We start from the raw sequence: 12,833 nt of genomic DNA, 5'->3' as shown, positions 1-12,833 counted from the left end.
GCAAACCAACTCCTGCAAGTTGTCCTCTGACCTGCACATGCCCATACCCCAGTAAGTAAGTGTAATGAAAATTAAATAATATTGTAAAGAACATAAATCTAATACCAAACAAAGACTAGAGAAGAGAAATACTGTTTAAAAACCTGCCTTTATAGTAGATGGGGAAGAACAAGAACAAAGTCCATGTGCAAACACTCAGCACTTAGCAGGAAGAGAGAAACAGATAGATCTGTGAGTTCTAGGTCAGCCTGACCTACACAGATTTCCAGGGAAGCAAGGGCTACATAGTTATCAGTGTGTGGTGGGGAGGGATTGGGGTGGGTGTCTTCTCCAGGAGGAAGAAACATTTACAAAAAGAAACTTCAGAATCAATAAAAATCTTAGAACATTAATGTCTATTCAAAATGTTTCACCTTTGTAATGCAACACTCACAAGAGTATTTTTTTTTTAAATATCATGACTTTAATATTACCGGACAGTAGCGGCACACGCCTTTAATCCCAGAACTTGGGAAGCAGAGGCAGGTTGATTTCTGAGTTCGAGGCCAGCCTGGTCTACAAAGTGGGTTCCAGGACAGCCAGGGCTACACAGAGAAACCCTGTCTCGAAAAACCAAAAAAAAAAAAAAAAAAAAAAGACTTTTAATATTTTTCTCGCTTAAAAATACAATGATGAAAGAAGTCAACTTACCGATTAATTTTCTTGAAACTACCTTTTCTGTTACTGGCATGGCTAGAACACTCTGAAGAGTGATCTAAATGAGGAAGTGCTATGGACAAGTTCTCAGGCAACAGTCTTTGCTTAAGGCAGACTTGTTGAATTCCTGACAACTGTGACCCCTAATGTTACACTGAGCGTGTCCTAAACTCCCATGCTAATTTCCTGTTGGTTTTCTTACCATCTTCCCTTATTCAGCTATTCCATTGGGTTTTTAAAAAATCTTTATGTGTATACATTTGTCTGTATATGGGTATATGCACATAGGGGAGCGGGTTGTCCCAGCAAAGTTCAGAAGAAACTGTTGGAGTCCCCAGGAGAAAGAGTTACAGGTGGTTGTGAGCAGTCCAACTTAAGTGCCAAAAGTGAATTTGGCTCCTCTGCAAAAGCTGTATAAAATCTTTATTGTGCTATGTCCCTTCTTAATTTCTTTCTCTCCAGCTTTTCCTAAAACTATAAAAACCACTCAAGCCTCCAGTGTGGTCCAAAAATCTTGCCTTAAAGTCTTCACCAAGCATTCTCTGCTCGTTTTCTTTATTCCTCTTGAATTACTTGAAAGATTGGTAATATACATCCATTATGTAACATCCAGAACCGTCTAGTTTCTCATTAATGCCATCAGACTTAATAGTCCAGCTTCCATAACCAGTAATCTTGGTGTGCTATTTTCTTAAAAGTGTATTTGGCTTGGCTTGGCGCACTTGTTCACCTCATTTAAGGTCCATTCAATTCTGAGAAACGACCAGGTGTTTATGTTACTAGAATAAAAAGAAAAGAGACCTTGTACCTTGTTCCACGTAGAACCTGGAAGATACTTAATGCAAAGCAGGCAACTCTTTTATTCTACTGTTCTTCTTTCCAAAGTAATTTTTTTTTTCTACTTCCTAAAATGAAGGTCCTCTGCAGGCTTCATATTTGTCTTAATTAAAGATATCATTTGCCTCAAAATCCAAGTTTTCATTCTGTATTATAATTCCATTTACACAACTCTTATCACTAGACATTTCCAATTACATTCATATTTTCATTATAAACTACTTTCTGGGTAACTATATTGGCCATTTCACCTTTCTCCCTTTCCATCTCCCTAAGTCATCTGAGCTTAGAAGTTAAGCTAGTATCACTTTCTTTTCCACTAAACATTTACATAATACAAGCATAATCACCAAGGATTGGTAATGCTTTGGTCTAGATTCTCTGAACGAATTTTCCCTATGAATCTTCAAGTTAAAGACCTTAGTTCAGGTTCATTTTTTGGGTTATTGCTGGGCCCAGTGGTTTCTCACTATGAATACCTCTCTACTACATACTAAAAACCAACTACTTATGGCTTTGGAGTACAGATTTTCTTTTGAGGTACAAATTGGGTTCTGCTTCCTTAATAAAGCAACATCTATTAGAATTATTATCTATCTTCTCTTATATTATACTTATATGAAAATGGGGAAGTTGAAGGGGAAAAATTTTAAATGGTTTTGTATGATTCTGAATTTGGTTATAGCTTCGGTCTTAGAGATATCTCTTAAAGCTACAGGTAATTCTGTACAGCTTGTTAAACCCCAAATTCATAATGACTACTATGGAAGCTTCTTACCTGAGCCTAGCATGACACCTTTTGTCAAGAAGAGCCAGGTTACTGGTGCCTGTGATTTATCAGCCCTCCTGATGACCACAGGTTTCATTCTACTATGCCTCAACCAGATTTATTGCTTTCTTAAGAGTAAGCATCAATTTCCTCATGTTAAAAAAGTTGCCAATGAATAAAGAGCAGGTTATTCCGAAAGAAAGAAAGAAAGAAAGAAAGAAAGAAAGAAAGAAAGAAAGAAAGAAAGAAAGAAAGAAAGAAAGAAAGAAAGAAAGAAAGAAAACGGGGATTTTACTCTTAATTTTCTACCTGGGGTATTATGCCCATCAAGCCCATCCTATGCCTAAAAGAACTTTTTAAAGTTAACTGCCAGACATGGTGGCACTCAGGAGACTGAGGCAGGAAGACTGGGAGTATAAGACCAGCCTGGTCACCTAGTAAGTTCAACCAACCAACCAACCAACCAACCAACCAAATACCCCTTCCTCAAAATCTAAACAGCTGACAAGTAAGTAATGAGGATGCTTATGAATACATTCTTAGTATATGGATGCACTGAAAATACACATTAACATAATTTTTTCAAATGTACGAAAATGCTCGGCTTCTTATTTAGTAAATACATGGAATACTTACTTTTGCCTGATAAACAAAGCAGAGAAAGGGGAAAGATGCAAGCATGCCAGGAAGTTAAGGATTCTCTGGTCCAGCAGAGCTAAAACTGGTCATTTCAAACAGCATTCAGCTCTTTTACCCATATTTTCTTCCTCTTTCCAATTCCGCTATCATTTTTATTGCTATTTTTGTTAACAAAATGCCAAAAACTAAGGTAAAATCTCAACTACGTAGCTTTGCCTGTAAGAAATCTCTGACCCTTTTCATTTTCTTATTTGTAAAATTAGAATACCTCAAACCAACGTCAAAAGACTGTTTTGGGCATTAAACTGTAACATACACAAACATATTGGCAAAGAGGATGCTGAAAAGATGTCCATCTTCACCTACAAATTATATTCTCTAACGTCTGTGGTATATTATTCAAGCAGTTTCTCTTATTGGTGTTTTTACTTTCCACAGTTGAGTTATCCGGGGTCAACTGTAGACCAAAACAATGACATGCAAAATCCCAGGAATAAATCACAAGTTTTAAGTGTGTGCTGTTATGGGTAGTATAATAAAATCTCAAGCTGCCTCACTGTGGGGCAGAGCATACAGGGTACAAACAACAGCTGTTAGTTATCATATAAATAGTCATGTTATCAAAGTGATATCTAAAGGTACCTGTTTTTACTAAATATTGTCCCCCAAACACTAATGTAGGGAGGCTAGAATATGCCATAAATATTTCATATGTGAAGAGGTCAAAGTTCATGAGATAGTGAGAATAAAAAGATCATATGCTGTGCTAGAGAAATGGCCCAGAGGTTAAGACTATGTATTACTCTTCTCAGAAGTACTAGAGTTCAATTCCTAGCACCTAAATCAGGTGACTAACAAGTGCCTGTAATTCCAGCTCTAGGAGATCCAATGCCTCTGCTCTCTACTGCCAATGCCCAACACACACACACACACACACACACACACACACACACACACACACACACACACTACGTACATATTATTCTTTAAAGAATTGTATGCAGGGCCTACTAAAAAACCAATAGTAGTTGAAGAGAGGGTACAATGGTTAGGAACACTTGCTCTTGCAGAGGATCTGGGTTCAATTCCCAGTACCCATATGGCAGCTCACAACTATCCATAACTCCAGTTTTAGTTAGACGATCCAATGCCCTCTTCTGACACTAGTAGGCACCAGACATGACCATGATGTATCATAGACAAACATGGGGACAAAACACTGATACATATAAAAATGAAGCAAATCAATCTTAAAGGAATAAAAAATTTAAAAAACTCAATAGACTATGAGGTTAAGTTGTGAAACTGTAAGGAAAGTAAAATGTATGCATGCTAGTTTTGCCAAAGTTATAGCCATGATACATTAGAGTATTTAGGAGAGGCAGGAAAGGCATTAAACTGATGACTGGAAGGCATGAACGGGAAGCATTCTGATTGTTAAAAGTTTGGTTACTATCATTAACTTTCTACTGTGCCTAATTATAAACGATAGGCTTTTTACACACACACACACACACACACACACACACACACACCACCACCACCACCACCAACAACAACAACAACAACAAGAGCAACAAAAGAAGAAACAAAACAAGTGTACGTATAAGACTCAATACCAGCAGTGATTTTAGGCATTCACCAGAGGTCTTACAATACATTCCTCCAAAAGGAAGGACCATTGTAACCTACAGGTGAATTATCAGTTCCATTTCCCTAAGATGGGGAGCTACATTGTGATTTTCTTTTTTACCTACCTTAAGTAAATATAAAAGTTGTATCTGCTATCCATTCTACTACCCTTATTATTCATTAAAATTTCTATTAGCTCAAATTAAAAAAAAAAATATCCACCTCTTTCTCAAAAATGATGCCACTAATATATGTAAGAAGCTCTTAGACCACCACATGATAGCATTCAGATGTCAAAAGCAACTTTTCCACAATAGCCAAGACAACAGTAGTAGACAGAGACAAAGAACACAGCTCCCTTCAGCAACTGGAATAAAGGCAAAAACAAATACTCAAAACTTTCAGAAAAGGGGGGAAGAACAAGGCATACTATCAACTGACGAATAACTGTATAAATTACATTTATTACAATCATATGAAAGAGGAAACAGCACTAGGAACAAGTGTGCACAATCATAGGACAGCAGAGGCATAAACAAAGAGATGTTCAAGCTACAGAAGAGGTACGTAAGAACATACACCTAAGATTAGAAAAAGAAAAAGGATTTTTGTTCAATACAAATCATGTTATTTCAGAAGTCCAGAAATAATACTAGAGGTATAGCCTACAGTGATATCTGTGGGGCTAAAAAAAGGAACAAAATGGGGGCTGGAGAGATGGCTCAGCAGTTAAGAGCACCTACTGCTCTTTCAGAGGTTCTGAGTTCAATTCCCAGCAACCACACGGTGGCTCACAACCATCTGTGATGGGCATCCAATGTACTCACATACATGAAATAGATGTTTGTTTAAAAAAAAAGAACAAAATGCAATCGAGTATTTGACAGAAGTTTGCCAATAAACTGAAGTTATTATATAGCAGAAAGAAGAAATCAGAATGTTTCCTAGACTTTGTAGCAGGAAACCATGGGAAACAGGATCCCATGAAAGCAAGGTTGGTGGTAAATCCACTGAGCTTTCAGTAACTGAAATGTTTCCAGAGTAAAAAGTCTGTTTAGTGTTTTGTTTTGTTTTCTTAAGGCAATAAAACAGAAACACAAAGGTTGGGCTAATTTCTAATTAAAGATAAACAGCACTCATGATCAGTTATTATAAAGAAACATTTAAAACAGAAACTTACTGAGTCTTAAGTTTACACAAATTACTACTTTTTGTACCGCAAATGATTATTTCTTGAATTACCATACACTTTATATTTAAGATAAATGTAAAAGTTTGAGACCAAGTTAATTAATTTGCCTAAATATATATAAGATAATGTACGTTGGGATATAAGTTTTTTGGTTTGTTTGTTTTTTTGTTTTTTGAGACAGGGTTTCTCTGTATGATCCTGGCTGTCATGGAACTCACTCTGTAGACCAGGCTGGCCTTGAACTCGGAAATCTGCCTGCCTCTCTGGATATAAGATTTCTTTAATAGGCTAATCAACACACTAAAAACAGTTTAAACTGAAAGGCCAGCTAATATCAAATCTTTTATAAACAAGCAACCAAATTTTCCTTTTCTTGTAAATCTTCCAATAAATTGATTCAACAACTTTTAAAGAATCCGAAACACCATATTAGACAATGTTCCTAAGCTTCTTGGTTACCTTTACTTTATCTCTTCTCAAGCAACAGAACAGACAATTTTCATCAAACGCCCAATCAGAAATGCTTTCAGGTTCACACTCTGCAGAAGCAAAAAAATAATAATAATAAAAACAAGTTTTAATAATCATAAACCAGAATTTTTCAGAAAATAAATCAATGCTAACTTCAAAACTATTATATAGTTTGTGAAAGCCTCATTAAAAAGTAGGTATTTAACATTTATCTTTAAATTCTTGTATTTTCATCAAACTCAGATTCTCACACATGCAGAAGTGTGCACACCACCCTCACAGCCATACCCAGAAACTCCTTCCTCTATGCCCTCTAAAACTCTTGTCTTAAAACTCTGAAAAGAAAACACTGCACTCAATTCCTAGCTGCTCATGAGTTAATTGTGCTAACTATACATATACTAACAGTATACACTAAACACAAACATGCTGCCCCAAATGCAGTTTAACACTCACAAAACTGAGTAAGACACCTAAATCACTAAGGTTTAACCACAAAGATTGTAAAATACCAGAAATATTTTGAATACCTTTAAATAAACTGAGATCTTTTAATAACGCAGGTCCAAACAGCCCTTCAAGGATACTTTTAAATCCTGAAAGGATAAAAAAAGTGAATAAATAAAACCCATCATCACAATATTCACTGAAAAATACTGCTTTCTTCTGGTTTGCAGAACCACCGGTCATAACCCTGAAGGGATGCTCAGGAAACAGTCCCTGAGAAATCTAAAAGGGGTGTTTGCACTGCTGATAATTAACACAACAAAGAGTCAAAGCACATTCAAAATCAAGAAAAGTAGAAACTAGAAACAACCAACGAAAGAATGGAGGTTCAGTCTCCACTTCTACAAAACTTTACAGAAATGAGATTTTGAAAAAGTGCCTTCCTAATGAAGTGTCATGCTTCAGAATGTCCATAAAATATCTAGAACAATCTAAACAGCCCCCCTTTTTTGCATAACAGTTGATAACATAAATTTCTCTCAGGTTAATAGTTTTCTAGAGAAAATTCTCAAGAGCAGTTTTCTTCACCTCTCACAATATTTTAGAAGGAAAATTTGTGAATTATTTTACAATACAATATTAAATAATTGGTCCATTTTTAAAGGTAAAACTCACTAGGTACACAAAGAAGGAAAAAAAATGAAGATAAAAAAAAAATCACATAGCTGTACAAAAGTTGTTCAAAAACATTATATCTTTTACCAGTGTGAAAGAAAAAGAAAACCAGGTTTTCTGACTGACTACATCAAATACTGTTATGTACTTAATGAAATACAGTTTAAGTGTCTTGCTGTTGTGTGTTGATATGAAAGAGAGAAAAACCTTAGAATACTGAAATCTACAGTGTCTTTTTTTTTTAAAAAGGGAAAAAATGTCAAGGTCCTCACTATAAAGTTCAAATACTTATTACAACTGATCTGAGAATCCGTATGTACTTTAACTATGACCTTTAGAAAGAATTAATGTCATGCACATTTGGTACACATTATTACTTCTCAAATGCATAGAAATATCAATGAATTTAGAAAGCAAAAGAGGACAGGAAAGATGGCCTTTTAAGGGGCTGAGAGAGCTGGCTCAGCTTCTCTTCCCGAGGACAAGAGTTTGATTCCTGGCATCTGTATGTAGGCTCTTAATTGTCTCTTAGTAACACAAGTCCCAGAGGATCCAATATCCTTTTTGACCTCCAAAGGCAGTACATGTACATGGTACACAGACACAGAGGTAGGCAAATTACATATACAATTAAAATTAAAAGTAAAAGACAGACTTCAGAAACAGTACTATCTTGCTAAACTCATAATAAAAATAATACTGTAATTAAAATGTCTTTGCCCTACTTCTTATAAACCTCTAATTTGCAATACAGTAGCTACTGAAGTTTGTATTGTAATTAGATATTTTTAAACTGTAACTTTTTGATTTATCATTAGAAAGCAATTATTTTTTAATTTTATTTCTTGACATCAAATTATTCTAAAGGTATTAACAAAATTAAATTACCAACTAATCAAACAGCTGATTATTTACCTAATGTAATTAATTACTGTGTTCTCTTGCTCTTTCAAACATTAGAAAAGAAGAAAGGTGTGAGTTAGGAGCTGTACAGGTAGAGAGGCGGTGGTGGTGGTGCAATCATCAGGATTAATGGCCAAATACTATCTATCTTTGACCCTGGAGACTAGATTCTCAGTAACAGCTAACCTCTGTTCCTTTAAGTAAATCTCAAAACAGTCTCCAACTCCAAATCCTCTTATTTTCCAGAAAGGAATTGTTATCTTTACAGTAAGACTGAAAGCATTTCAGTCTCTTAAGTTTTAAATAACTAAAAATCCAGCAGATTTGGTAGTTCTTACATGAAAGGTCTAATAATTTCACCTGTGTTTATATAAAAATTGTACTAATTTTAAACTCTCACAGTAGGCCAAATTTTATTTTTGAGACAGGGTCTCTATAAATAGTCCAGGATAATATCCTTGGGTCCTCTTATCTCAGTTTCCAGAGTGCAATGGTTCCAACTGTGTACCACCATGCCATGGCTGTCCTCAATTTCCAAAAAGGAAAAATGTAAACACAGCAAGAAATACTAGGAAAGTAGACAAGGGGAAAGGAACCAACAGCCTGGGGGATAATAATTCAAAACTAACAAAAATCAAAATCTTAAATAGGTCAACTGAGAAAGAAGTTCAGTAATACATAATCATTAGGGAAAAAATTACAGAACGAAAAACAGAGTGGCCCTGAACTCTGAAGGCAGAGGGCAGGCAGATCTCTGAGTGAGGCCAAAGGGAACTGCAGGACAGTCAGAGCTACACAGAGAAACTCTTGTCTCAAAACAAAAAAACAAATAAACAAAAACAAACTTTAAAAAAGTAGGGTGGAGGGGTGCAGAGGAATGCTTGCTGGATATGATGCATGACTCTAGCCAGCATGCAAGAGGCTAGACGAGTGGGATGCCGCGAGGTCAGCGCTATGCTACAGAGCAAGTTTCACACGCAGACGAGGCTACTGACTGAAATCCTGTATTAGGGGAGGGGAGTAGGAACTCAGACAAAAATAAGCAAGCAGTCAACAACACGACAAACTTAGTCATAAAAGATTGTTCTAAAAAATAACCATATGTAAGCCATTTCTCTTCTGTTCACTTGCCCCAACACACACTGAACTTTACACATATGCACTACACACTTTAAATCTTTATTTTGCTGTTCTCTGTTCACTGGATATTAGCACTATTCAGTTTTACTAATAATAAATATTGAATTTAGCAGTTGCATAGCAACACTGAATTATCTCACATGCTATGCCTAACATTAACAAAAGGCAAGTAAGAAAGAACAAAGACACTCAAAAATTCATAGCAAGACTTCATAGGAAAGCCAGGAAGAAAGATAACAAAGTACCATAACGAATAAATACTGCATTCCCCAGCTATCGTGGTGGCTGATCTTGACTGTGGGCCATCTCATACCTAAGGCAGGAAGGTGGTGGCTGCAAAGAAGATGAAAAAGTCTCTGGAGTCAATCAACTCTAGGCTCCATCTTGTTATGGAAAGTGGGAAGTATGTACACTTAGATACAGATACCGAGGAGGATACATACACAGGGCAGATTGCAACGGGCCATCTGAGATAATTGGCCCAGCTTTGATGAAATCTCAAACAGAACACTATGCCATGTTGGCTAAAACTGATGACTATCACTACAGTGGCAATAATAACACTGACTTGGGCACGGCATGAAGGAAATACTACAGAGTATGCATAATGGCCGACATTGATCCAGGCGATTCCAGGTGATTTTGATTATCTATAATTAGAAACCTGCCAGAGCAGACTAATTAAAAAGTAAATCTGGAAAGTGTTCCTTTAATAAAATTTTGCCAGAGATCCTTTTTTAAAAAAGAAAAGAAAAGAAAAAAAAGGACTGCTGTTCACTGCAACTGTGCACATGCGCCTGCCTCAGAGTGGCTCCAACACACTGGCAAAGAAGGTCTTAAAAAGGAGTTTAAGTGGCTGAACTTGTGGGTGTTTAAGGAGCTTATTTTTGGTTTAAAAAAGATGAACAAGCCAAAATTGCAGGCAAACAATGAGTAAAACATTTCCCTTCATTTTGGAAGTTTATTACACATCCACTGAACAGTCTTAAATTTTTGGCAGCATTAGAAAGAAACTCAAGAAAAATAGTTGAATAGCAAAAATTAAGAATTTGATCACTCAACAGTTTATTCTTACAAGCCATGCAGAATTAAAATTCCAAAGCTGATACAGATGGAGGTTTTGGTTTTTTTGGTTTTTCGAGACAGGGTTTCTCTGTGTAGCCCTGGCTGTCCTGGAACTCACTCTGTAGACCAGGCTGGCCTCGAACTCAGAAATCCGCCTGCCTCTGCCTCCCGAGTGCTGGGATTAAAGGCGTGCGCCACCACGCCCGGCTACAGATGGAGTTTTAATACTTGAAGCAAAATATAAATTGTACTTCAGGTCTTACTCTTTGGACTTGAAAAAGTTGACTGAAGTTATGCTTACTGTACTATCAATACACTTTGTTTATGCTATTGGGGGGAAAAAAGGAATACTGAATAGGCCAGTCATGGATTTTAAAGTACCTTTATGCAGACTGTCACACATTTTAAAACCTGTCTTAGGGGACTAGACTACTTGCAAAGAAGTCCTAATCAGCATCACAACTGGTCTCAAACTCTGTCTCCAAGTCTCTTCACTACAGCTTTCAGTGTCTACAGATGCCACTTAGAGCTTCTTTAAAGTTCACACTGTATAGGAACACACGAGTCCTCCCTGCAATCCCACGTCCAACAATAAAATCATCTTATAATCTGAAGCAATCTCCTTTTGTAGGGTATCATTTCTCAACACAGCTCTGCTCAGACTGTTTTGTTTCTGTTTAGCTATATTCAATAATCATTTCTCTTTGCTAATATTTTCTCAAGTCTTTGTATCTCACTTTTGTCCAAATAAAAGTATCAATCTCCTTAAAAGTATTCTTTAATCCAGTTCAATAAATGTTTATTCCTTTAACCAAAATATATTAACTGAGAACGTCTAGTGGACCAAGGCAGACCCTGAATAGCCACAGTGCGCAGACAAGGTATCAGCAGTGCTCTCTCTCATGGAGCTTTGGTTTCCACTCTCACCCTCAGATCCTTGCCCCTTTTAAACAGAAAAACAAAATGCCAAACCTCCCTGTTTTCTGCCATATGTACAAGCACTACACAAGTATTTTATAAAACTCTGCATGCTATCTAAATCTGTGTGTTGGTCTTTCTTTTCACATGCATCTTTCTCCCCAGCTAAAGTTAATGCTCCAAAGGCCTAAAAAGAAGCCTTCCCATTTCCTACAATGTTCTTTTTTTTTTTTTTTTTTTTTTTTTTTAAATTATATGTAAGTACACTGTAGCTGTCTTCAGATCTTGTTACAGATGGTCATGAGCCACCATGTGGTTGCTGGGATTTGAACTCCGGACCTTCGGAAGAGCAGTCGGGTACTCTTACCCACTGAGCCATCTCACCAGCCTGTCCTACAATGTTCTTAAACTACAGGCTCATAAGTTTCATTTTTAGGCTCTGATTTCCTCAAATAATTCTAAAAAACAAGACATTAAAATTTCCCTCAAATGCCTCCCTTTGATCTGAGTCACAATCTCTACTATTTTTTTTATTTCCAAAGGGTAAAAATAAAAAGTAGGTTATAAAAAAAAACATTGCAAGAATATATCAAATACACAGCCAATTAAGGTCAGCAATGAGAGTTTGTTTCCTTTTAAACAAATATTAATCTTGAAAATATTCTATTAAACGATAAGGGCCAGAAGATCTATCACTCTGAACAATATAAATGTGATTGGTTCTTATTAAAATGTAAGACTGTACAAATATTCCTTCCTGTATGTCTCTGTAATGGTGCTGGAAAGATAGCTCAGTGGTTAGAAGTGCTTGCTGCTCTAATAGAGGACCCAGATTCAGTTCTTGGAAACCACACTGAGCCTTAAAATTATTTGACTGAAATTATTTGACTTTAGTTTCAGAAGATATGATACACCAGGTACACATGGGGGGGGTACTTAAGATACATGAAGACAAAATAATACACACATAAATAAAATCTTAGTATGTTATGTTATGTTATAGTATCAAACTAATCTACATATTCAATGCAATCCCCATCAAAATTCCAATGACCTTCACAAAATTAGGAGGAAAAGATCCAAAAATTACGAAGGGAGCAAAAAAGACCACATATAACCAATGCAATCCTAACCAGGAAGAATACTAATGAAGGTATGATAATACCCAACCTTAATTGACACACACAGTATTGTACTTATAGGCACATAGACCTGGAACAGAACAGAGGTTCCAGAAATAACTCAACACAGCTGTGGCCACCTACTTTTTAGCCAAAAGTATCAAAATATATACTTGATTTTAAAAAAAAAAAAAGCCTATTTAATACCAGAGTAAAACAAGGCGTTTATCTGTTAGCCTGTACAAAAATCAATTCAAAATGGAGGGGAGGGGAGGGGAGGGGAGAGGGGGAGAGGGAGAGGGAGAGGGAGGGGAGGGGACTGCTTGTG

General features: G+C 36.4%; 1 protein-coding gene and 1 pseudogene across 6 annotated transcripts in view; one reads left to right on the top strand and one right to left on the bottom strand.

The window, feature by feature from the left end:
• Lcor (ligand dependent nuclear receptor corepressor) overlaps positions 1-12,833 on the bottom strand; it is a 102,821-nt gene that overhangs the window by 53,555 nt on the left and 36,433 nt on the right. For 2 of the 6 annotated variants that reach the window (XM_029544767.1, XM_021187018.2), the window contains 2 exons: positions 6,767-6,832; positions 6,225-6,304 (listed from right to left, as the gene is read on the bottom strand). The gene's annotated coding sequence lies outside the window, so the exon portion shown is untranslated. Of the gene's footprint in view, positions 1-6,224; positions 6,307-6,766; positions 6,833-12,833 lie in introns of those variants that run through there. The other 4 variants (XM_029544786.1, XM_029544774.1, XM_029544778.1 and 1 more) reach the window with 4 other exon arrangements.
• Positions 9,197-10,086, top strand: LOC110334123 (annotated as a pseudogene).

The sequence above is a fragment of the Mus pahari genome, chromosome 1 (assembly GCF_900095145.1).
Source record: "Mus pahari chromosome 1, PAHARI_EIJ_v1.1, whole genome shotgun sequence".
Taxonomy (NCBI): Eukaryota; Metazoa; Chordata; class Mammalia; order Rodentia; family Muridae; genus Mus; species Mus pahari.
Note: the sequence above shows the minus strand (reverse complement) of the source record. Positions and strands in the feature narration are given on the sequence as shown.